The 26,563-nt window shown below is 37.9% G+C and overlaps 1 protein-coding gene across 8 annotated transcripts in view; it reads left to right on the top strand.

Moving 5' to 3' along the window:
* Window positions 1-26,563, top strand: part of LOC129721256 (diuretic hormone receptor-like) — a 157,969-nt gene continuing 131,406 nt past the window's right edge. For all 8 annotated transcript variants that reach the window (XR_008727373.1, XR_008727374.1, XM_055673599.1 and 5 more), the window contains exon 1: window positions 1-711. The gene's annotated coding sequence lies outside the window, so the exon portion shown is untranslated. The remainder of the gene's footprint in view (window positions 712-26,563) is intronic.

Here is a 26,563-nt window from a genome sequence, read left to right as displayed (position 1 = left end):
AGGCTCAACAGTTCCTTGCGAGCGGTTCCAGCGTTAGCACGTGCTCGGTAGTGCTTCCAACAAGCGGTTCGACGCGGACCACGCTTCCGGTGAAGGGAAATTTCCACCAACGGACCAACCAACGCACCGTGAGTTCAGTGCAGTGCAGTAGTGGGTTGTGAGTTCGCCGTTGGTTGGAGCTTTATTACAGCAGACGTGACGTTTGCGGCGGATGATCCTCCTTCTGAGAAGCCGAAGCCACCAGGTGTGGTGTAGTGTTGCGTGCGGTGGCGGTTGAGTGCACAGCAGGAGTAGTTCCCCGAGGGAGGGCGAGGTCTCAAGAGATTTTAGGGAGGGACCGAGCAAATGTGTTCGACTGGAAAGAAACTGCCGGACGACGACTGGGAGACATCGTAGAAAAGTGATTAAATGGAAAAATACAGATTTTTTGTTGTTGTTCGAGTGTATGAAAAACGTAACGAGAAATCATAAAGTTCGTAGTTTTGATTGAATTTCGCGCTTTATTGTTCGAGTGTGGGACGGTAAGGGCCACATGGTAATCGAAAAGTTATCGTGATGAGAATAGTGAAACCAAACCAATGAACAAAGTGCACAAGGAAAAATTGTTCAACTTTTAATACCCGATTTGATGGACTGAATAATAGTTAACACAAGGATTATAAAAGTGATCGGTTGCATAAAAAAATTCCATTTGGTTTTTATTGATTCAGGGTAAGTACAATTATTTTCCATTAATCATTCACGTTTTCGCCTTACCAAATTGTATAAATTCATAGCGTCATTCGACATGTGTTTTTAAAGTCAGAGAAGTAGAGTTTGTTTTCACTTTTACAAAAATTAATTAACGTGTTACTAAACTAATCATATAATTATCACAACAAGTTTTGATACATTTTTTTTCACCCGGATACGAGTAAGTGCGACATGAATTTTCGCCCGTGGCCCCTGAGGAGCTTATTGCGCTATGCGACATCCAGATATTCCCTCCAGCTCAAGTTTGAGTAAGACTCTAACGAGATGAAAATCGGCAAACTGTCATTTGCAGCCAAACTTGAACGTTTTTGCTATGAGTCTATCAATTACGGGGCTCTCCCAGAAAAAAAAAATATTGGAAATCCTACATAGCAAGCAAGCAAAAAAAACCATGCGTCCCCACTCACTTCACAATCGATGCAAGTGCCTTGTTCTTCTCGACTGTAAAGTGCGAATGGCAAACGACAGCGGACAGATTCATAGAATAGCTGAGAACTTCTGAAGAGGAGAAGTTCAACAAGTGGTTTATTAAAAAGGAACGAATTTCAGTTGAAAATATACCGGGAGTGCACTGATTCAAAAAAGTTGATCTGAATATTGTATGGATAAAACATTTGAGAAGGTTTTATCGGAATCGAATAAAAAGTTGGTTCACCTGAAAGAATCAATTGCGAAAAGTAGCAATTATCACAGCTCTACAATGGAGCAAGTATTTCTTAGTATTTTATGTAAAATATGGTCGGCAGTAATTGATATGGTACATTAAAGTTACTTTTTTATACAGTTTTTATACATTTTGTTCAAAAATTTCGGATTTTGGGTGTTCTTTACACTCAAAGTATCGGTTGAATATCCAAAATCCAGTTGCCAAACATTCGCTGACTTCACCTGACTTCACCTGACTTTTCCATTTTTTTCCTGATTTTCATCTTGATTCGCAAGAGAAATTAAATTTGCTCTTTAATCTTTTTCTAAACACTTTAGCAAAAATCCAGTGCTGAACAACTTACTATATGTTAAATACGTTTTTAGTACAGTGCCTCAGCTTTAAAACTTCTCTTCGACAGGAATAAATTTCTACAAATTTGATTTTCTCGTCACCTCAGAATTTCGTGATATCAAACATTCGTGTAACAGTTTTCGAGTTATGAGTAATCATTGCTTGCGATTCACATTAAATTCCGTGTTTTTTATAGATGATTTATATTGCATGATAAACTTGTCGAATACCATTTGAAAATCGGACAAAATCAATTTCATGATGATGAGCCATTCACAGTTTGTAAACGAATGTAGCGAAAAATCTCTAAACAAAAATATCCAAACATATTTTTTCTATTATCGTAAATAAAAAATGTACGCTGTTCGGGATGACCCAAACTCCATAACTGCCAGGTGCACGACACATCTGGCTTCCCTCTGGCTACTGATTTACCGGTACGATAATTTTACTGCTTATTTAATGTCTATTGCCTATAAATCTCCTCCATCCTCGAACAACAATGAATATATCACCCTTACAGCATTACAGCCGGTAGGAGACACGTTTACCAGATTGTGATTTTTTCGCTCACGTATTCTTAGGTTGCACTGTTGCTTAGACATACATATTTTACTTGTATCGTCCAAATATCCATCCATATTGTGAGTCAGTGCCGTAATCCAATTATTTCTTGTTGACTCATCATTTATTGTTGTTACCGTTGTGCTGGGAAAAATTGATTTAAAAACTCTAACAATTCTTGACAAATCGTCCATATAACAACTTTTCACTATAATTATCTCTCGCACCCTAAGCAATTTTGTTTATTTGTATGATCGCTATAAATTCCCAAATAATCCCTACAGCGCAAACAAGTTTCGTTCAACTTCACCTGAAGGAGTAAATCATCTGCGATTATCAAGCAGACTTCATGTCAAAACCAAACTACCGAAGATAAGTTATGCAAGGGAAAGTTTTGTGGAAACCAAAACAATAAATCAAGTTCATTTTAACTTTTTCAAAACAAATCAATGCCAGCAACATCGCTCGTCTAGTGTTGAACGAGCGCCCCAACAAAGGCACGCAACGCTATCTAAACGAAGACCCAAGCACTCTGTCTGAACAGAACCATCCTTCGCCACTCTCAGCGCCAGACGGTAACATTTTTGACACCCAAAGTGGGTCGGAATGTATGCTGTAAAGAGTGAGCGCTATCAAATTAACCCACATTATCATAGAATGTAACCCATTCGAAGTTTTCAAAACAAAGCATTGTTGTCTTTATTCAGGTTGAATTTTGTCTGTTAGAACTTTCACATGGTTTCATTTTTATCACTACCGGACTTCTATTTTGTTCATTTTTTTCGATAGTTATAGCCGTTGCGAAAAGTGTCCTTCACCACCAGAGGCAGAATTTGTTCACGAAAAATGACCTAAAATGAAAAGTCTCCAATCACAATGCTTGATTGACACGCTATTCCCTTTCCGAAAACTACAATAATCCAAATTCACCTGAATATCAACAGCAATAGGAAGAAACCTCGATAGCCCGGCCAACATAGCTTTTAATTAAAACAAATTCAATTACTCTCACTTCAATCTAATTTATATCCTCACACCCACTCCTAACGCCACAGGCCGACAAACCTGACCGTCGCATAATATACTGCAACACACAACCGCGCTTACACACAGACACACACACACACATGCTGTCACCATGCATCATACAATCTTGTCTCTGCCTAGGGCACAGCACGGCCGGAAGGTTTAGGCCATTAAACCACCCACAATGCCTCCGATAATTTATTTTCAACCCGTCAGTGTTTTTCAGTACCCGAGCGGTGACAGCGGTGTGTGGCTCTAAGTCTATCAAAACCACGGCTGCATCGCTATCCTCGTCTTTCACTCCTGACGGCAAACAGCAGCCCATGCAGCGGATGGAAATAAAATATATTTATTTCTCCCACCCAGCTCGCAGCTCGGCTACTGAGGACTGAGGAGTGCAAATGCAATTTCTATTTCCTTTTCCGTTCGTATTTTATTACATTCGCCTTTTTTTTAATCTGCCTGCTTTTCCGTTTCCTTGCATAAACGCAATTAACACCGCTTGCAGCCTGATCGAACGAGCGATCATCGTTAGTGGCAAACTGTGGACAATTTTCGTCAGCTGAGCTCTCTCACATACACACACTCAAATAAGTAAGGTAATTCTAAATCCTATTAGTTGACACCAAAGCTATGCTATTTTCTATGCTGCGCACTGTAACGGAAACATGTGCCAGAGATTTCCACATTGCAATGTTACTGGCGAAAACTGTCTTATAACGTTCAGTGATTTTTCAAATAATTCATATACAGTTGAAATCGATTATAAAAAAAATTAATCAAATGTAAACTAGTACAAAAAAGTAGCAAATTATTACGTACCACAAAACAAAATTATAGACTCGCATCATATGAGAGCAATATCACAAGAAAACAGGTAACCAATTCAATCGACCATTTTTTATTTGGCTGATACTTTGCATAGATGTTTCTATAGGCAAAAGATGCCATTTTGTGCTAATGGATTTGGAACACGACTCATTTTTGAGAAGCTATTGAAAAATGCTATTTTGGGAAGGTGATGATGAATACAAACATTTTTAACGGTTTGTTTGATCGATGTGACGTATTCGGTAAAATTGTAGATAATAGTTTTATCTTTCCGAAAAAAATATACACTCTATTTATTAATTTTTTGAAAAAAAAAAATTTAAAAGGAAAAAAAATTTGTCTTTCCGAAAAAAATATACACTCTAAAAAAAATATTTTTTTTTTGAAAAAATTAGTTAAAAGAAAAATTAAAAATTAATTATCTGAAAAAGCTCATTTTTTGAAAATCTATTTTTTTTATAAAACTACAATAGATTACCTGAACAATGCAACCGATCCAATCATGTAGAAATAAAGAAAAAAAAGTTATAAAATTTTGAAAAAAAAAAAATTATTTTCTTCTCTTTCGAGGGGTATGTTTTTTTTTTTGGAAGGACAAAATTGTTATCTGCAATTTTGCAGAAGACAAATGCAGAAATATTTTTAGTTTTCAATAGAGGACTCTATGGGAAATTTAAAATATTTTTACAGTCAAAACGGTTTGTTTGATTGGCATAGTCTCTTTGTCAAAGTTGCAGGTAATTATTTTGTCCTTTCATGAGAAAATGTACCCTGTGAAAAAATATTTTTTTTTTTCAAAATATAACTTTTTTTTCTTAATTTCTCCATGATCGAACCGGTTTCATTGTTTAAGTAGACTTCTGTAGTTTTTATGAAAAAAAAAATTAGATTTTTAAAAAATGAGCATTTTGAGATAATTATTTTTAATTTTTCTTTTAACTTTTTTTTCAAAAAAAAAAATTTCTTTTAGAGTGTAGACGTCACACCGATCAAACAAACCGTTTTGGCCTTAAAGATATTTGTATTCATCAACACCTCCCCAAAATAGCATCTTTCAATAGCTTCCCAGAAATGAGTCGTGTTCCAAAAAATTAAACCAATAGCACAAAATGGCATCTTTTGCCTATGGAAACGCCTATGCAAAGTTTCAGTCAAATCAAATATAACAATTTAAAAAAATATTAAAACTGGAACATTTTTTGTGGAACTACTCATGACCAACTACGTCACATGATATTGTGAATTAACCATTTTGAATAGCGAGTTATCTTATTTTCGTTAGTCGTTTTCAAAGGTGTGGGAAGCTACACCACATAGACTAATATTTTGGATAAAAAAATTAACTACACCTAAAAACGCATTCTGTGTAAAAATTATGTTCTGTATGTTCCATAGAAAGTTGAATATTTACGTCCCAGTGCTCATTTAATCTTAGAAACACTAGTTCCAGAAAATAAAAACAAACTTGACCCACTAAAATTTGATTTATTGAATTGTTATCTTTATTAGAAACTAGCTGACCCGGTAAACTTCGTCTCGCCTATTTTAGTGTTAAATTTAATAATTTTAAACATTTCAAATTCATTGATTCCTTGCGATTTGTTTATATCGTTTGAAATTGTTGGTTTTATCGGAATGGCAACATCCTCGACTTTGTACATATCCTCTATTCCGGAAATACCCATGTTGTTTTCCAGAAACTGAAAGTGGTCGTCTTCGAATTCAAAATGGTGTCCAGAATACTTGGCTTCTTTACATCATTTCGATTACGGAAATATCCATATGAAGCAGTATTCGGTTATTTTCGGCTGTTGCCCAGAATCTGCCATCATACAATTCAAAAGGGTGAGGTGAATTTTTAGCTCCTTGCATCATTTTGGTCCCGGAGATACTCATATTGGGTGCACGCAAAACTTTTCCTTATTACTTTAGAAGCGATAGCGCAAAATTGCCTTTTGGGTAACAAACCTATTACTTAAAAGGTAATAAAAATCTTCCCCAGTCAAGTAACAACACATACTGCCACATATTTAGCACGTGTTACGGGAGTACGACTATCTAATTATGGTCGTTTCAACCACATGCAAGATTTTTTCTGTCGAAAACTGCTCCCTTTCCATCTCAAGCAAAAAAAAAATCACACACCGTCGCATATGTTGCACATGTTACAAGTTCCTTCAATCTCCAATTCATTCGGTGTGCGTGTATTAGTTCGCATACGGAGAAGAGGAAAAATATGACAAGAGCTGCCAAGCAGCATTTTCCCCGTCATAGAGTATGCAAACGTTGATGATTTCAAAGACTTGAAATGCGTCTTGAAATGACATCACGATCTGTAAACTGCGTTAGAGAAAAACAAAAACATTCGCTTTCCTGCAAGATATCTAAAACACATACTCATTGGTTCATGAAAACTCATTTGCACCTGTTTGAAAATACAATACTCGTGCCTATCCAGACAATATTCGCAACTTCGGCAACTCTGGTCAGACAGTATAACATATTTTCATTTCAAGTAAACACTGGGGGACGAAACGAAAGTGTTTCTAATTAGACATTTGAGATTGACGGGTGAGATTCTCATTATGTGTGGATGAAGGGGACAAAAATGAATCTGATCGTTGCATCAATACAAATGCAGCGAGTGAAGTCTTGCTAACACATGCATTGCGGTACTTGGCTGTATGTTCTCCTCCAGAAACACATACAAGCTTGTGGCCGTCATAATTTTTATTACTTTTTGTTTGTTACTCTTTGTGTATAATGCGCAGTCATAAGACACAATAAGTAATAAAAAATTGCCCTAAAGTAATAAAATGTTCCCCGTTTGCGTTGGGTGTGGTATTTGGTCACTTTAGGCTATTTTTCAGAAACCGAAAGTCGTCATCTTGGACTACAAAATGGCATGAGAAATTAATTTCTGACCTCTGGGTGTTATTTTGGCTCCGGAAACATTCATATGAGCAATTCTTGCTAAAACCGTCCCACTGGTTACATGAGGTCTTTAAAAACGATATTTTTGTGTTTTAATTGATTGGAAATAGTGAAAAAATGAGAAAATCACTTTGTTCAGTTCATATTGATGGACCCCTCGAGCACAAATCGGTTAAAAATTCTTACAAAAATTGATTTTTGAGCAATTCTTGATCTTTTAATTGATTCATTTCTCTTGAATTTGTCATTGAATCCCCTGCAACCAACACATCGTTTTCAAGAGGAATGATAGAGCTTTCATTAGAAGTAGACAAAAATAGGCCGCCATCTTGGATCTGGTCGCCGTCTGTGATGATTCTACTTTTACTTTATTTACGCTGGCATACGCAAATCTCCAGATTACTCGGGATATACTTGATTCATACTATACCTTGGTATACCATACCTAAGTTTGTTGATAGTAGTTTAATGCATGAAAACAACAGTACACCCAACGCAAACGGGGAACATTTTATTACTTTAGGGCAATTTTATATTACTTATTGTGTCTTATGACTGCGCATTATACACAAAGAGTAATAACCAAAATGTAATAAAAATTATGACGGCCACACGCTTGTATGTGTTTCTGCAGGAGAACATACAGCCAAGTACCGCAATGCATGTGTTGGCAAGACTTCACTCGCTGCATTTGTATTGATGCAACGATGAGGTTCATTTTTGTCCCCTTCATCCACACATAATCAGAATCTCAACTGTCAACCTCAAATGTCTAATTAGAAACACTTTCGTTTCGTGCCCCAGTGTGTACTTAAAATGGAAATATGTAATACTGTCTGACTAAAGTTGCCGAAGTTGCGAATATTGTTCTGGATAGGCACGAGTATTGTATTTTCAAACAGGTGCAAATGAGTTTCCATTAACCAATGAGTATGTGTTTTAGACATCTTGCAGGAAAGCGAATGTTTTTGTTTTTCTCTAACGCAGTTTAGAGACCGTGATGTCATTTCAAGACGCATTTCAAGTCTTTGAAATCATCAACGTTTGCATCCTCTATGACAGGGAAAATGCTGCTTGGCAGCTCTTGTCATATTTTTTCTCTACTCCGTATGCATACAACGAGCGAACTAATACACGCATACGATTTTTTGCTTTACGTAATTTGTGAACAGACCCAAAGTCACACAGGCATTGGGTCATCAACATTCCACGTGGACAACTTTGGGGAGAGGGAGGGGTGTGATGTCCATGGTCCATACAAAATTTTGAGAATTTATACAAGCAGTTGAGGGGAGGGGAAGGGGGGGACTAACAAAATCCTTGAAAATCTTTTCACGTGGAACATGGCCCCTTATATACACTACATACAGACACACACCACAGGCTTAGCATATTGCGTTGATTTGATGTTGGCCGCGAGTCATGCGTTGAACTGTTTGAAGCTCGATTTTGAAACGTGACCAGAATGACAAGGTAAACTCAATGCTCACCAAATGTTTTAAATGTATCCTAAAGCATTTTTAATCAGCTTTCCGATGGTGATGTCAAATTTAAAATCGGTGGTTGCGAACTTGCTCAAAAACACGTTTTTCTGATGAAATCCAAGCTGGCGGCGAGACCCAAGATGGCGGCCAATTTTTTTCTACTCCAAATGAAAGCTCTACCATTCCTCTTGAAAACGATGTGTTGGTTGCAGGGGATTCAATGACAAATTCAAGAGAAAAAAATTAATAAAAAGATCAAGAATTGCTCAAAAATCAATTTTTGTAAAAAACCATTAATTGATTTGTGCCCGAGGGTTTGGTTTTCTCATTTTTTCACTACTTTCCAGAAACCGGAAGTTGCCATCTTACAATTTAAAATGTTGTCTGAGGTCGATTTTTGACTTCAGTGCATTATTACGATTCCGGAAATAGCCATATTGGGTGGTATTTGGTCATTTTCCGCTGCTGTTCTTCAGAAACCGGAACTCACCATCCTGGATTTCAAAATGGCATTTGGAGACAATTTCTGGCCTCTGAACGTTATTCTGGTTAAAGAAACACCCATATTGGGTGGTATTTGGTCATTTTCGGCTGTTTTCCAGACACCGGAAGTCGCCATCTTACAATTCAAAATGTTGTCTGAGGTCGATTTAAAGCTTCAGTGCATAAAAACATTTCCGGAAATACCAATATGGGATGGTATTTGGTCATTTGCCGCTGTTTTTCAGAAACCGGAAGACGCCATCTTGGATTTCAAAATGGTATTTGGAGACATTTTCCAAATAGAAACCGGAAGTTTCCATCTAAAATTTAACAATGGCGCTTGGAGTCAAGTTTTGGCTCCTTTGCATCGACTCGATCTTTTTAGGCTGATTTTTGGAAAACTGGTTGCAATATCTGTTTAGTATGTATGGGAGACCTCCCTCCCTTTCCGGGAGAGTGGCAAACCACCATCGAAATTTGTGTTTGATTCGTATAAGAGCCCTCCCATTAGAAAGTGAGAGGGTTGCCAAACAACCATGAAAATTTTTCTTGTTCTCAAAAACTTCAACATATCAAATTTGGTTCCATTTACTTGATTATTTCTCGAGATGTGCAGAAATTTAAGTTTCATTTGTGTGGAAGAAAAAGGAGGGGTGTCGAAACATTAACATTCACCTGCCGAATTGGGTTGTATTTGCTTGATTGGTTCTCGAGCTGTGCGAAATTTGTGTTTCATTTGTATGGGACCCCTCCCCTCCAGAAGAGGGAACGGTGTCTAACCAATATGGAGATATTTGATTCTCCTGAAAACATCTACATGCCAAATTTGGTTTCATTTGCTTGGTTAGTTTTGAGATGTGCATGAATTTGTGTTTCATTTGTATGGGACCGGGAGGCTTTCAGAAGAGGAAGGGGTCTCAAACTATCTTGGTCACCGTTCTCGGCCTCTAAAACCCCTATATACAAAATTTCACGCCAATCGGTTCAGTAGTTTCAAAGCCTATATGGATCAGACAGACAGACAGAGCTGCATTTTTATATGTTTAGATAAAATGAAGATATGGAATCGGTTATAAAGCAGGTATTAGACGACGCAAATATTTGCTATTTTTGGTACGATTTTTTTTGCACAAAATAAAATCTGTATTAAAAAATAGCAAATATTTGCTTCGTCTAATGCCTGCTTAAGATTTTTTTTTATTCATTGTCGTCATGACCGTAACCTATAGGAAGAGGGTAGGTGTTTCAAAACTCAAAAAACATAATTGATTTAAATATTTGAAAAAATGATAACTGAACCAAGTTTTTTCTTTGTTGAATTTTTTTATTTAAACTTGATTTTTTTCAAGCAAATATGAGAAATTATCTGAACTTATTCAATTATATTTTTTAAAGGTAGTAGAATCGTTCAAATAGAACATGCTATGGCCAAAACTGAATCTATGGCTATTGTTCAGATTTTTCGATTTCAGAATCATGCAGAATGCTGGCTTCACAATCACCTGAACCTTGACGAATATTAGGAATTCTGCTTAAACATACACTATTTCTGTGAAATTCAATTTTATGATTATTATTGTTTAAGCATTACTCATTCTTGTCTGCGTGATTGTTAATTCAAATGTTATGATATCTTTGTTTCAAACAAAATTTATTATACTTGGTACTGTTATAGGGTAAAGAACGGCTTAGTTAGTGGCGCTTATTTCAACCAGTCGAAGAAAACAAGCCTCAAATTCTTGAATTTTGATCAATATCGACAGTTTCAATTACGGGAACGAAAAAACGACTGTAACGTGAAATTCATAAGAAAATACGGTTTTTTCAGTCTTAACGGTGAATCAAAACGCTTCTATGTTTTATGTCCGACGTTTGGGCCTTTGGAATTGGGCTTCCTGAGGAGATCTACAAATTTATTAAAACATTAATTAAAAAGTATTGTACGTTTTACAAAAATTTTCAACTCTTTACACTTACATAAAGTTTTACTGGTTTTCGTTTAGCGTACAAAGCTTTACTATCGATTATCTTAGCTATCAACAAATCCTCCTTCACCATATCTTTACTAAAACGATAGAGTTAATTGAAGGTTTGCCACATCAAAGAGCATGATGTGTTGTGGGTTTGTGGTCCTGAGACCTGAGACCTAGTCCAAAGCACGAAACGTCGGCTATAAAACATAGTAACGTTTTTATCCACCGTTAAGACTGAAAAAAGCCGTATATCTTCTTGAATTTCAACTTGATATACGTTTGTTTTCGAGTATTTCGTCGCAATGCACAGGAAGCTGCTAAACTACTTAAAATAGGCTCCCTACCCCATAAATTTGATAGAATTTTTTATTTTTTTAAATTAATATTCGTTATGATTTAAAATGCGTATCAAACGAGCACCAAATAATCACAGCACTGTTGGAGATATCAAAACCAGTTAGTTTTCTAATCATTGCAAAAAAAAACTTTTACTTTTCTCAGATTTGGCTGAAAGCCACCTTAATAAAGCGTTAAAAAAATCTCAGTTTGTGATAAAAAAAAACTAAAACAAATTATTGAGCTTTCCATGGGAGGTAATACTGGCTTACTTGAAAGTAAATATACGCTCTTCCGAGCGGCCTTCCGGCAGTTAACCGAAACATTCGCCATGGCGAACGAAAACATGCGTGTAGGCTTTTTTTCGTTTTATTTTTCGATTTAATCTTAGTTCTCGCGACAAAACGCTTCAGGTTTGCCCAGGAATTCTCGATATGACCTAGCTGGGGGACGTTGGGTGGGTTCATCGACTTAGGTACCACATCGATATTCAGACGCTCAATCTCCTCCAACGATCGCTTCGAGTAGCGGGCCAACATCAGCTCCAGTTAGAACACCGTGTCTTCGCCCTTATGGCATTTCTTGATAAACAACGCAACTTCCGGCAGGTACTTCTTACTATAAATTTCCTAGTACACAGCCAGTCCGGAGTAAAAAAAGAACGACTTTGTCATCCACTTCTCGCTGATTGTCAGCCACCGCAGCACCTTCTTTCGGAACTTGTGTAAAATGAAATGTGTGTAAAATGAACTTCACCACAGAGCTCACTTTCTTCGTGGGAGAAGTAAAATACAAAGTGCCCTGCCAGTCGTTGCCATCCAGGATGAGATAGGTCTTGTCGTCCATCACCCGACACATCGCGATTCACTGGGAAAATCGACTTGACCATCGCCTGCAGCTCCAAAACCAGTGGATTTTATGCTTTCTTCATTTGTTAAAAATTCATCTGACAAAAAAAAGTCTCAATGAATATGAACTAGTCAATATAATTAAAAACTACGACAAACTCTTATTGCAAATTTGAATGATGGTGTCCCGAAAACAAAGAGATCTTCTACTTTGGAGAATGATCGGATGCAGCAAGCTAACGGGTCATTGAATCCGAAGTTAGTTCGGTGAAAGCTAGGTTGTAACAATCCAGTAGAGCGTAGAAGACGCTGTGAGGCCCGGAAATTCAGTATAGAAAGGATTTCTGGTGAGTCGATTTCGGAGTTTAAAACTTTTGCTACGAACACCGCTTGTTGAACTTCTCTGCGTCGTTGCAATGTGTCAATCCCAAGCAGACGACAACGATCAGGATATGGAGGCAGGTTAATCGGGTCGCACCACGGAAGATTTCTTAACGCAATCCTCACGAATCTCTTTTGCACTCGCTCAAGTCGCAAATTCCAGACTAGTTGTTGGGGGCCCCAAACCAAGCTGGCATTTTCGAGGAGTGGCCGGACGATAGCACAATACAACGCCTTCAAGCAATGGGGATCCATGAAATCGCGAGCAATTTTTAGATACGAAACCAAGTTGTCTCGTCGCTCTAGCGATTATGTTGGTACGATGTAGATTGAATGTAAGTTTGGTATCCAATGAACTTTCGAGGTCACTAACGCGGTCATCTCTTGTTAGGTCTTGATTATCGATTTGATAGTTTAATACAATAAGATTCATTTTACGGTGAAAAGGCATCACTTGACACTTATTAATGGTAATCGTCAACCGGTTTTTGCGACACCAGTAAATAAACTTATCCAAAATCCTGAAGCCGCCAACAATCGTCGATAGAGTGTATAATCAGATACAGCTTAAGATCGTCTGCGTATACTAGTTTACAGCCAACATACAGCAGTAAGGAAACGTCATTGAAAAACCGTGTAAACAGCAATGGTCCTAAGTTGCTACCTTGTGGAACGCCGGAGGTGTTTGAAAACTGAAACGAACAGCAGGAATTAATGTATACGCTGCGAAATCGATTTTACTATAGTTTAGCCTTGTTTCAGTCGTTCTAGAGCACTGTGGAAATACTGGTACTCCGTCTATTGGCACGGTTATGGTTAAAGCTGGGTGATGAGGATCGAGTGGCAATACTGATGGAGCGACCCACACATCGACCGCACAACATCGATCGTCAGAGCAAAAGACTAAGTCGAGCACACGTCCTAGGTGGTTTTGATTAACTTGCCGGAGATTTAAAAACTCAATGCCATCGACTAATGCCGCACCAGCAGCAAAAAGTACGTACGAGCTGCTGTGCTGACCGTTATTGTTCCACACAAAACCACAGACCAAAACAATTTCGTCCTCTGAAGTGCTTTTGTCACACACCTCCGCGATCGAGGCAATATGTGCATCAACCGTATCAATCAAATGACTTTTATCAGGTGAAATGTATATACCACAAATTAGCAGTTTCGCCCCACGCACAGTCGCTCAAACGCAAATTTGTTTCAAGCAATTGCCGTTCACGGTTTCGACGATAAAACTCCTGTGTTCTCGCGCAACGGCAATCAGTACGCCTCCAAAGGATGTTTTATCACTATTGCCAGCACTACGATCGCAGCGAAATACGTCGAATGTCGATCCGAAAAGTTGCAAAGAATTAATACGCTCGTCCAGTCCAGTCTCCGTAAAAATAATAACGTCATAGCACCATTCACGCGTTGTCAGGAAAACATCGTCGATTTTTGTCCGCAATCCTCTGGTATTCTGATAGTAGAATGATATTTCGTCTGCGTCAGTTCGGTCACGCTGCAGCACGCAGTTTTTAGCAAAGGAGAAACTATATTAGCGGAAGACAAAAGATACTCACCTCTGGCCGTAGGTTTCCACCTTCCACTAAACAGCACATTTTATTTGATTCGGTTATGGTATAATCAGGAAAGAGAGTCATCAGAGAGCACCTATCGGTTTAATATCAGAATGTATATGAACTGTGGAGTTTCTTTTACTGCTGAGGCTGAACTTTTAAAATACTTTTTAGAAATGAAATAGGATTTTACAAAAATATAAAAGGCATTTTATTTTCGGTATCCTATCTTTTATTTCCATTCCCAGTGTTCACATTGTTGGTCTGTTTGCGATAGGTTTTTTTTATTTTACTCATTTTAGTGCTCCAAAACTAGCCTATAGATCATAGAACATTAGTAACTTGATTTTTGCATTATCCATCCAACTTATCATTTTTTATCTACTTGCCTAAGTATTTGAAATTTTAGTCGAAACTCAGAGTTTCAAAATTTTTAAAGTGTTAAAGTTTTAAAATTTTAAAGTTTTACAAAAACTTTATCCATTTCTTAATTTCCAGTTTCTTTTGCTTTATGAATTTTTCAAAATTTCACCTGACTATGCTAAGAGTTACAAGAGATTTTATTTACCCCGAATAAATTACTCGAACTGCTTGGTTGGATCCCAACTCTTTCTCTTTTTTGCCGCTGGAAAAGCTCTGAACCTCTGAATAACCCACCGCCCCCATAGTTCGCTGTAAAGCGAGAAAAAGATTTTCACTTTAACGCGTTTGATTATAAAATACAGGATAGGAAAAAATAACTTCCCTCGCGAGACCACTCGGCATCTTGACATCCCATCAACTGGTTTAATTCGACACAGACTATTCATGGCACGCTTCCAATCTCGCGATATGCCTCCTTGTTGTATCGATTTCAATTTTCTCCCTGCGGGAAGTGTACCTACATGAGACTGGTTGTTAGGAATATGCTCAGCGTTGATCAACGAGCAAACTTGGCTCCATCTAAATTCAAGTTATATTTATTTAGAGTCAACTGCATTAAAAATTATGGTTAAATAAAATCAATCAATGCCGGATAACTTTCGCTTTATCCTGGTTGCAGTTCATAGAATAAACAATTTTATCCAGGACGGAATCCATCATGAGTCATCAGTCAGCAAACATCCATTTTATCGCAAATCAAGCTACGTCTTAAATTTAAACTATGTTTGATAAACCATTCAATTTCATTCGAATAAACAAGATTCTTTAGCAATGATATAATTGATTTACAATGCAATTACAAAAAAAAAAGATATGAACAGACTAGTCGTAGCTATACACACCATATGTATACTCAAAGTAGATGGAAAAAACCTGACCAGAAGAAGACAAGTCAGTATCGGAACTGTCTCTTCGGGAAAAAAATATGATGGATTTACTGTAGCAGCGATTTGTTACCACTCCATTGCGGTGCGCTCCATTTATTTTTTTCCTCCTTATGCTAGCTTGTAGTGTAGTAACCACGGACCAAGGTCCTTCGCAGGATGCTATCACCACTTATCGTCACCTCTTTCAAGCAGACACATTCATTCACATTTTTTATGCCCATCTAAGTTTTGGATCCGATTCCCATTTCACCCATCACAGATACTGGATTTTCCAACTTTTTCAGCCTCGAAGAAACTGTGAACTTGATGTCCCATCTACTCACGACAGGAAAGCAGAAAAAAAGAACCTAAAACCTACCCAGTAAAACTTTCCGTACAATGATGTATCGTCGTTACACAAAGGAATGCCTATAAATATATTATGTTCTGGCAGACTGCTCCATACGCGTTTCAATGTTTTAATCGTTTATTCAATCTGTGTTTGTTTGAAAGGTATCCCGATCAAAATCAGAACAAACAAACCGACGATGATGGGGCTCCTCTAAAGGGAACAAGAGATAAACATAAATATTCAACATCGCAGCGCCGTGCCGCGAAATCGAATAAGCAAGATAATGAAATATTATTGATCAATTCGTTTCTGTCACTTTCGATGGGCAGCCAATCAATCGAGTACATCAGAGCGTGCAGTTCGCAGCTCGCAAATCATCCATTATGCATCGATTGTGGGAGCTTGAGTTTGCGGTTCAGCAACGCATAAAGGCGCGTATTGTTTAACGAACGAATCGTGGCAAAGATTTTCCGTTCACAGCTTGCCCTACTTCCCGTTCCAGCTGCCAATTCCGACTGCACTGATTGAATACAATAGAATCCGACGATAAAAGGAAAAGAAGCCTGATTGACATCGATTTTCTCCGCAACTTCTTTCGCTCTTCGATCGGTGCTGCCAAGTTGGCCACACTAACCAGCATTGTGCCAGAGTGAGAAACAAACAGCCCCAGACCACGTTACTATTGCTGCGTTCGGTGGCTGTTATAGACTGTTCCGAAAATTATAAATACATCTTCTTTCTTGAATAAAACAAAAAATACAGGATTTTTCGGGTCGTTTTATTCTGAAATATAGATAATAAGTGTTTTCTTTCCAGTTTCAATTTAAGTTGGGATTATTTTTCGTAGGATACGCGAGCTCTCTAACTTTTCTCTTAACACTACTCATAAGCTTTTGCACAGTGTGCTCTCCGACCATTTTTACCACTTTAAGCCAATCTTTTTTAAATTTTTCAACATTGTCCGCTGGTTTGACATATTTCCTCAGCTTTGCCTTGGTCAAAGCCCAAAACGTTTCAATAGGGCGAATTTCAGGGCAGTTTGGAGGATTCATCTCCTCTGGGACACATGTGACATTATTTGTTTTATACCACCCTAGTGCATCCTTAGAGTAATGGCAGGAAGCAAGATCGGGCCAAAAGATTGGAGGATTGTTATGCTGCTAAACCATGGGTAACAACCTTTTCTGCAAACACTCTTTCACGTAAATATTACCATTCATTGTGTCATTCGTAATGAATGGACGAGATGTTTTCCCACATTCACAAATGGCCTGCCAAACCATTACCTTCTTGCCGAATTTTTCGGTGTAAATGGCTTTCACTGGTCCAGGGACATCCTTTCCCTCCGGTGATGTATAAAATTGCGGTCCTGGCAGAGTCTTATAGTCCAGTTTTATGTAGGTTTCGTCATCCATGATAACACACCCCATTTTTTGGTCAGAAGTTTGTCATAAAGCTTCCGAGCTCTCGGTTTCACAGATTCAGCTTGTTTTGGATTTCGTTTTGGCTGCTTCTGCTTCCGACGGGTCTGCAGACCCATTCTTCCCTTGGCACGCACAACGTTACTCGCCGAGGTTCCAAGCTTTCTCGCCACATCTCGTACTGATACTGAAGGATGCCGCTTGTAGTATTCCTTAATCTTTTTGTCCATTGTGGAATCAACAGGCCCGGGTTTTCTACCACGTCTTGGGGCATCAGTAAATATGCACTCTTCACAATACTTCCGCAATGCGGTTTGAACTGCTCCGACACTTGTATCTCTTCTCTGGCCAATTTTCTTATAGAAAGACCACTCACGGTGCCCCCTTTGTGCACAATTCGCTTTCTTTGCTCGGGGGAAAGGCCACGCATTTTCAAAAATTCGCACTGAATGTTAGAAAAACAGTGTGTTAGACAGCATCTGTTTCTTTTGGATGTAAACAACAGGACGCAGCCAACGTTTGGTTGAATACTGCACGTTATTTGAAATGACGGTTGATCGTAAGTGTATTTATAATTATCGGAATGGTCTATATTGCGATCGGAGCAGATAAATAGGAAGGATTGTCCCTCAACGGCAAACTGGTGGTATCTTCTCTTCATCAAATTAATCTAAGCTCGTTATCGCATTCGATTAAGCTGAAGTGGCGCAGCTTCTGTGTGGCTCAAGCCAACAGATGATGACGGATGAGAGCTGCAGAAATGCTTTTTCTCGTAGTAATGGTACATAGTAATGCTGTTGACTGACTGTTAACTGGCTGTAATTAGTGCAAGGCACCATTTGCTCTGTTTGAGAGTGGAATAAATATGTTTAATGCGTAATTTCTACTAATACCGCCAAGGTCAAAGTAAAACACTGGCTTTATATTTTGCGATGTATTTTACTGTACAACCTAGTCTTCGCACACCTTGATTTCGATTCCAATTTATTATTTGCCCGGGAGGATGGTAATCCACCAACGCAATTTCTTTTGCAACTCCAAAAATGATAGCATCATGATCGATTTACACAGTTCCACAGGGGAGAAGAGAAGCTAGAATTTTTAATATCCTTTTTAAATCGCTTAAGGCTTGTTTGAATTGACCTCAATTTTGTATCACAGATAATTGAAGATAAACATTCTAATTGGCCAAAACAAACTGCAGAACTGCCTATTTAGAAAAAACAATGGGAACATACGTGTAATATCCTAAAAAAACGTTATGAAGGGTAATCGCTCCATTATTCAACTCAATAGCTTGGTGCACCTATATTCCTCTTATTTCTCTCATATGTCCAATTTACCGTCAAATTTCTACAAGTTTTTGAAAGTAAATCTATTTGCTTCTCGATTTTCTCAAGTGGCTAAAAATTTTACGCTGAAAATATGGTAAAATTTGACGATAAATTGATCAAAAAGGCGTGATGAGATGAATATAGGAGCGGTTATCCTATTGAATTTTTGCCAAGCAACATTAACTGTAATCTTCCGAAATAAATTTCTATTTTTAACAACGGCTTTTACTCGTTAACATTCAAGTTCATTAAGCAGACAATGTGTGCAGTAGGGAAATCGAAAAATAAACACCATGCCGGAGACAGGGAGATTGCGGGTTCGAGTTCCGTCGGGATGCGATATATTTTTCCAAATCTGTATCGTATTTCCAGTTCGTTTATTTTTCGCTTTCCCTACTGCACATATTGTCTGCTTAATGAAATTAACTGCAATACTCACAAAAAAATTATTCCTCATAGAAAACCACGGCGAAACGTTCTTTTATTATACCATCACAACCCATTTTTCAGTACGTATTATAGCTCAAATTTTAATTAGTATTAAAGAGAGAAACAAATGGTGAAAGAGAAACAGAAAGTTAGAAAAAAAAAAGAAAGAAGACTAACAAAAAAAGTATTACGTCGTTTTCGTTTTTGCGGTGTAATTACCCCGCGGACTACACTTTTGTTGCTGTTTTTTTTTTTTTTCATTTTCCCGACTATTCCGGACTATCCTTTTTCTGTCCCGGACAGTCCGCGAAAGAAACAGAGTGCAGTTTTGAAGACACCAACACATTCACACATATGTGTCAAAATCAAAAAAAAAATGTGTAAAAATCGGTTTGCTTTGATAATCGTTCTTCGCGTGTCAAACATCAGGTTGGATTTCATTTATTTTATTTTGTTATTTTGTCATTTTCAGGAAATTGGCAAATTTTTCGTACAGTAGCACAAACGCGACAAAAAGACAATGGCGATAATGACCAAAGCAAAAGTGACAGCTACCTCTGGTATTACGCACATCATTGCAACTGCTCGGAAAGTGTTTATTTTTTTTTTCAGCTACAAATTGTAGTCCGGAACGGTATAGTCCTGTCGTAAAAACGAATTTGACATAAGAAAAACAAAGAGAGAAAATGTGAGAAATGGAAAAAAAGAAAGAGAGAGATGGTTGGGAGGCTTCAATATGTCAAAAAAGTAAAATGTTTCACATGAAAAATGGTGCGGATGTGGTGCGATTATTTTTAAATAACTGCCGAAAAGTTCAGCTTTGCTCTCTCTTTTCGACATTTTTGTAGAATTTGTTTTAGATTAGCTATTATTCTATCTTTTAATATATATGCGAATAAGAACTTCTGAGAGATTAGTTTTCAAAATTAAAGTACAGGTCGGAACATCAAAACAATTTTCATAATCGAATTTTCGGCATAATCGAATCACAGAAAAAATATTCAAATTTGCTATTACCGAACATAAAATAAATATTTCCTGAGGCAAAAGGGGTAAAATGTTCAGGAGCGAAAAAAATAAATTGAACATTGAATATTTTCACTTAATTCGAACATGTCCCAAACATGCCGGAAGTGACATAAATGATCACAAATATGCCAAATTCCGGAAAATCGAGTTCTGATAATCGAGTCTCCGGATGATCGATTCCGACCTGTACACCGAAATCTTAACATTCTTCAGAATTTACGGATATTCTGTGTACAGTTCTCAATTGATATACTGAATACTTTTTAGAGAGGCAGAAAAATCAAAAGAAAAGAAAAAACAATAAGAACAAGAAAAAAAAAGAAAGAGAAAGGAGGAGAGTAGAGTAGAAAAAGGATAGAAAGAAATAATAAAGGGGAAATTGAAGCGTGAGAAATAGAGAAATAAAGCGAGAGAAAAAGAGAGAGGGAGCGAGGGAGAGTGAAAAAGAAAGAGAGAGAGAAGGAGAGAGAGAGAAATAGAGAGAGGAAGAGAAGGAGGGAGAAAAATAGAGAGAAAGAGAGAGAAAGGTTTTTTTGGTCATCTAGCTCACCTATCCCAACCTTCACAAGGTGCCGTCCGGAATATGAGTAACCTCAGCGAAGGGCGGGTAATCAAACTTCCTGGAAACTTTGGTCGTATGTCGAACTACGAAACTTTCTGGCTGCTTCCCACTGACTTATCGAATCGTTGTTGTTGAACATGTTGTGTAGGAAGCGGAGAGTTTGTTTATTCACTATCTCCATTGGGCAGCCGCTACCTTTCTTCTGGATTACTGCCATGGAAGCTAGGAAACGGTATACGGTAGATACTGGCACATTTTCACTTTTCAAATGGCCCACTGTGTATTTTTTTCCACGATATTCGTTTGCTTGGAAGACTTGTACAAAGCGGGCACGCAGTTCCTCTTGTTTCTACGGCCATTTGAGCGCGATTGAACATGTTAGAGTGAAATAGAGTATATGACAATTTTCTGAAGGGGGTAAGGATTCATTTACCAAAGGTGATAGGGTAGGGAACATATTTTAAGCAGCTTTAGGAGCCGCCTGTGTATTGAGACGAAATACTTGAAATCTGTAAGGTGAAATACAAACATGAGTATATCGATTTGTTCTCTATCTTTTTCTCTGTCAGCACTTGTTTTCAGATTCCAAAACCGATTTAGCAAACTTTAACAATGATCAATTAAAGTACCCTATCGAGGGACGCTATTCCAATCACCCCTAACCTTTTAGACAGTTTGCATCTGTTTTGCAGGGGATTTATTTCAGCACCCAAATAGCGGCTGAATAGCTGCAACATTTTTCGTTTGATGTTTTTTCAAAGTTTTTTCCGTGTTGAACGGAATTTTATGTATTCGTAAGACAGCTAGTTTTCGTCCTCATCACTGAAATTGTTGATATTGATCAAAATTCAGGAGATCGAGGCCCGTTTATTTCGACTGATTAGAATAGACGCCGCTGCTTGAGCCGTTCCTCACCCTATTTTTCTACGATTTTTATTGTTTTCAGCGATTTTAAGATTATAATACTGCCCTGCTTACAATGCAAAAAATATCATGACAAATGATAAATTAACTTAGTTAGGCCGATACAAATTTTATTTTCAATTATTGTCAGCCCCCCCCCCCATTCCGGAAATGTTGAAAATCAGAAGAGAAGGAAAAACCCTCTAGCCGTTTTGCTAACATTATCGTATATATTCAATTTAGCAACAAACGAGTCCAGTGGCAGGAAGAGTGTCGTCAAAAGGCAAGCCAAACAATTAATAAAAATGAGTGCCATTTTTCAATATTTATATGAATGCAGGTCATACTCGGACATACAAAGAATTCAAAATTTGTAACAGCCTAATTGATAAAAAGTAAACAGAAAGAGGCTCTAAGCGTTACGTAGGTCCTTAATAAAAATTACGCGAGATGTTATTTGTCTCGTTAAAAAATAAATCTTCTGGCAAACATTTTACGCCTCCACGCCGCTTGATATTCTCCTTAACATGTGAGAAGAGCAGAGCGAATATTTACCGTTTAATTCTTGTCCATCATGAGCGCTACGTGTATCAATTATGTGTACTGCACTTTTTTCTCATCTGAGCTGTGTTTCTGCCGCTCGCAGAAAAACTTACACACTCACTACTTACAGCACTGCTGAGCGAAACAAGAGTGGTGAGTCACGCTAAAGAGAATACACAGAAGTACCCCGCGGTGTGCACTGCTGAGATGAATTCGATAGCATTCGAAGATCAAACATGCGGTACAGTCAGATGGTTTTTTTTCAGTTTCGAAATGTAAAGCAAACAATGCAATTGGCTTTTCTACCTGGATGCTATCCTAAGAGGCACACAGTAAAAGCACTGCAAAGAACTTCGTTGTGTAGTTATTGAGCGTAATGTCCTTTCGTTTGAGGAAGATTACACCAGTTTATTACCTCTCTGTAGAGATAGGGCAATCGCTCCTATAATCATCTCAGTACCTATATACATCTCATCACGCCTTTTTGATCAATTTATCGTCAAATTTTACCATATTTTTAATGTAAAACATTCAACCACTTGACAAAATCGAGAAGCAAATAGAATTAGTTTCAAAATTTGTATAAATTTGACGCTAAATTGGACAAATAAGAGAAAAAGATGAATATAGGTGCACCTATCTGTTGAGATGAATAATGGAGCGGTTACCCTATTTCAGATTCCACCGCGGTGTTTTTCGCATGCTCCCCAGATACAAAAGACTCGCTGCTCACTTCAAGCAATTGCGTCGCATTGCTCACTAGTGTTAGAGTAGTTGTTTTCGCAGTGAAAGACGATCTTCTACACCAGCGGTTCTCAACTTTTTTTTGTCCGCGTACCCCTTGGCGATATTTTTCAAATCAATTGTACCCCTTGGATTGGAATGTTGGTGGTAGAGTGGGAGAGAGTAGTGGTAGATCATGTTGTGGTAGTCTAGTGTAGGTTTCAAATTGAGCTATGATTTGTTTGATTGCTACAGCCATGTTTTAATAGCAAATTTGAACAACAAATAAAGTATTTCAAAAAATTGTTTTTTTTTTCGCCATTACTGATTTTGCTTTCGCGTAAGGGGTACGCGCACCACAGCCTGAGAACCGCTGTTCTACACGGTAGTGTTTCTCTGAAGAGAAAAACAAGCCTGTTATTGGGTATATATACGCTACGACCCAGTGTTAAACAGAGCACCTTGTGCAACTTTAACTAATGAAATCTCTTTGCAATAATTTCATGACATTCAATTTTGAAAACAATACAATATGTTTAGTCACCAGTAGAGCTGTAATTACAATGAGTAATATAGCAAATAAAAATCCGAATACAAGAAGATGGCACAAAGCCCAGAAAGGCAAACAAACAATGACTCAGACCCACACCGGATGCTTCATGTAACCGTAGAAAAGGCACCATAGATTTTTTGCTGCGAGATGCGGTTCTTCATCCGTTGCGTGCCGATCAGAAGACGAGCATCAAACTCCGATTACTTGAAGCTGATTGATTTTTGGTTCGGTTTGATAAAGCACGCACCGCTCTTAGTACTGTGTGTGCTTTACCGTGTTTACTGTTACCTATACCAGCATTTTTCCTTCATGACATCAGTTTTAATAACATTCTCATAATTACTGTTGCCAGTGATACCGCTTACCGTGCGCGCTTGCTGTTTAAATAAACCGTTGTGTAATTCAGTCAATGGTCAATTCAAGAATAACATTCGAATAGTTATCTGTCACATGACATAAAGAGTAGAATGTCAATGAAAATTTACATTTTCGAGTTTCGTTTAGCGGTAGGTATCAAAAGTTTGGTTTCTCGAAAAAAAAAAAACATGAAAATTCCAGCTCTATTATTCAGTAGCCTCCAGAACCAGGCAGAGTCTCAAAATTTCATTCCCACCGGCAAACAGACATTCGAAGCCTTCTGTTGCGTAGTTTGATATAATATATTTTCTCGATAGTCCCCCACCGGAAGTAACAGCTGACACTAGACACCTTGTTTCCCCTGGGAGAAGTAACGACCGTTGCATGGTAGCAAACAAAGTAGGAAACAAAAAAATTGTGATAATGTTGTCTTTCTCGGAAACAATAAGTGTCAGATACAGAGCTTTATGATTCTTGGCTCTGTATCTGACACTTATTGTTTCCAAGAAAGACAACATTATCACAAATTTTTTGTTACATACTTAGTTTGCTACCATGCAACGGTCGTTACAGATACAGAGCCAAGAATGTCAGGGAGAAAAATCGAGAAAGAGAATTGTTTCTCTCCGGATTAAGTAGAATTTGTTTAATAAAATCTATCTAGCAACAGACTTGATTCCGGACGGTCGTTATTTTCTCTGCACGTACGGGGACTTATGTATTACAAGTCTCTGCAAAGGTCTCGTAGATTAACATAGCCTGTGTAACCGGATTTCCGGAAGTCGTACAAGTTTCACTTTTTAACCGATGAAAAAAGCATGAAATTTCTGATACCGATTTTTTGTGCCAAATGTCTTAGAACTGTATGAGCCGTCGAAATCTGGTGCTGCCTCTGAAAAAATCTTCCGAAGAATCGACTTTTCGGGAGTCAGAAAGTTTTTGAGTTGGAAGTTCTATAGTTTGAGAAAAAAAATTCCAGGACAAAACTGGATTTCAACGTTTCATGCATTTTTTAGACGTTTAATTAAAAAAAAAAACGATTTTGACAATTCTATATCGACAATTTCTGTGCATTTTCAGTCAGTCAACAGTGGAACTTTGACCACTTTGAGACTCCACAAGTCGGATCGAACTGAAATTTTCCATGAAGACTTATTCGAGAAGACGACTATCCTGTCGCGTGGAACACAGAGCAGCTTCGTTGCTTGTGTAAACTTTAGCTGTATATGAGCTCTCATGAATAGCTTATTCATGAGGCTGTTATAGTGAAAAGTGAGCACAGTCGTCAATATAGTATCGCATCGCAGTACTTTTCCGAAGCCTAACCTTGGAGCTTTTTATAACTATTTGCTGCTGAGCAATGAAGTAATAATGTCACAAAATTGATCATCATTTGGTCTATTTAACGACATATTGATTGTTAAAATCCATCGTGTGGTCATACAATAATTCCCGTTCAAGAGCTTACATTTGGCCGGTTTTTATTTTCTCTTTTACATAATGTACCACAGCAGTATAAAAAATAATGACCTAGTCCTACGTCAAAAAGAAATTCATTGTATTGCTGATATTTCTATCAATTTTAAAAGAACAATCGAATTACTGAGTAAAATCTCAGTTCCAGAACGACCGATATTAGATGGTATTTTGCCATTTTTGGCTGTATTTTAGAAACCGACAGTGACCATCTCTGAATTCAAAATTGCATCTGGAGATGATTTCTGGCCTTTAGGATCATTTCGATTCCGGAAAATAACCATATTTGGTGGAACTTAGCCATTTTAGGCTGTTTGCCAGAAGCTGGAAGAAGTTGCCACTGAGTATAATTCCGGCTCCGAAAATCCCATCTTCAATGATATTTGCCCATTTGTCAGATTACTTTCCAGAAACCGAAAATCGCCTTTTTGGATTCAAAATGGACATTTGGAATAGATCACTGGTGACCGTTCCGGAAACTCCCATTCTGGAAGTTAATTCAAAATGGCGTCTAAAGTTAAATTCAGGCCTCTGAGCATCATCAGGTTTTGGAAATACTCATAATTGTTGGTGTATGGCGAAACCTCTATAGAAGACCTAAAAATTCTACGTCAAATAAACTAAACTGTGGACCTTCGATAAAGTGGAATTTCGATTTTATCACGGTCAAAAAAAAAACACTTTCCGATAAACCTAGCGAAACTTTGGATTCGAGGAAATATTGGATTTCAGTATTCTTTTTTGTATAACAGTGAAATCTAACGAAAAGTACTAAAATTTATCATGTCACCAAGTCCACTGCTTTGTTGGAATCGAGATTCCACTGTACAGCTAAACAGCTGTTTCTTTTTGACGGAAATAGGTAACGTAACAACCGGCTTGGGAAGCTTGAGCTTGAGCTTGAACGACCGCACATTTCGTGATCGATCTGAGCTAGTGAAGTTGCACAAGGAACCACGTATATGGCTACTTGGGATTAGTTTGCCATCTTCAGTGTATAAAGAATCAGTAACTACCACTTTGTACAGATTAATAACGGCGCCGGCCACGTCCTTACGATCGTAAGGGTAAGGAAGGATGTTGTAAGAAAGAAAGTGTAACAGCCGTTATTGCCGGTGACCGGGTTTACCTCTGCATCTCCACGACTGCGACGGAAAGGAAAGATTGTATTACCGTTGTAGGTGACAAAATTGCACAATGTTGCGCGCGTAGTTAGCTCATTACGAACGTGAATGAAATATCTTTAATGTCAAACATCACGAATATATACAAGCGGCGCGCGCGTAAAACAGCCAAAGAATCCAAATGTTTAAACATTTACTAATGTCCAATAACTCTCGAGGAAGCAAACGCACCTCAAAAGACGCGCAACAAGCAACGCAGCAGGCAATCTTCGGCTGAACGGTCATAC

This window comes from Wyeomyia smithii, chromosome 2 (assembly GCF_029784165.1).
Source record: "Wyeomyia smithii strain HCP4-BCI-WySm-NY-G18 chromosome 2, ASM2978416v1, whole genome shotgun sequence".
Taxonomy (NCBI): domain Eukaryota; kingdom Metazoa; phylum Arthropoda; class Insecta; order Diptera; family Culicidae; genus Wyeomyia; species Wyeomyia smithii.
This window is presented reverse-complemented; position numbering and strand designations above follow the sequence as displayed.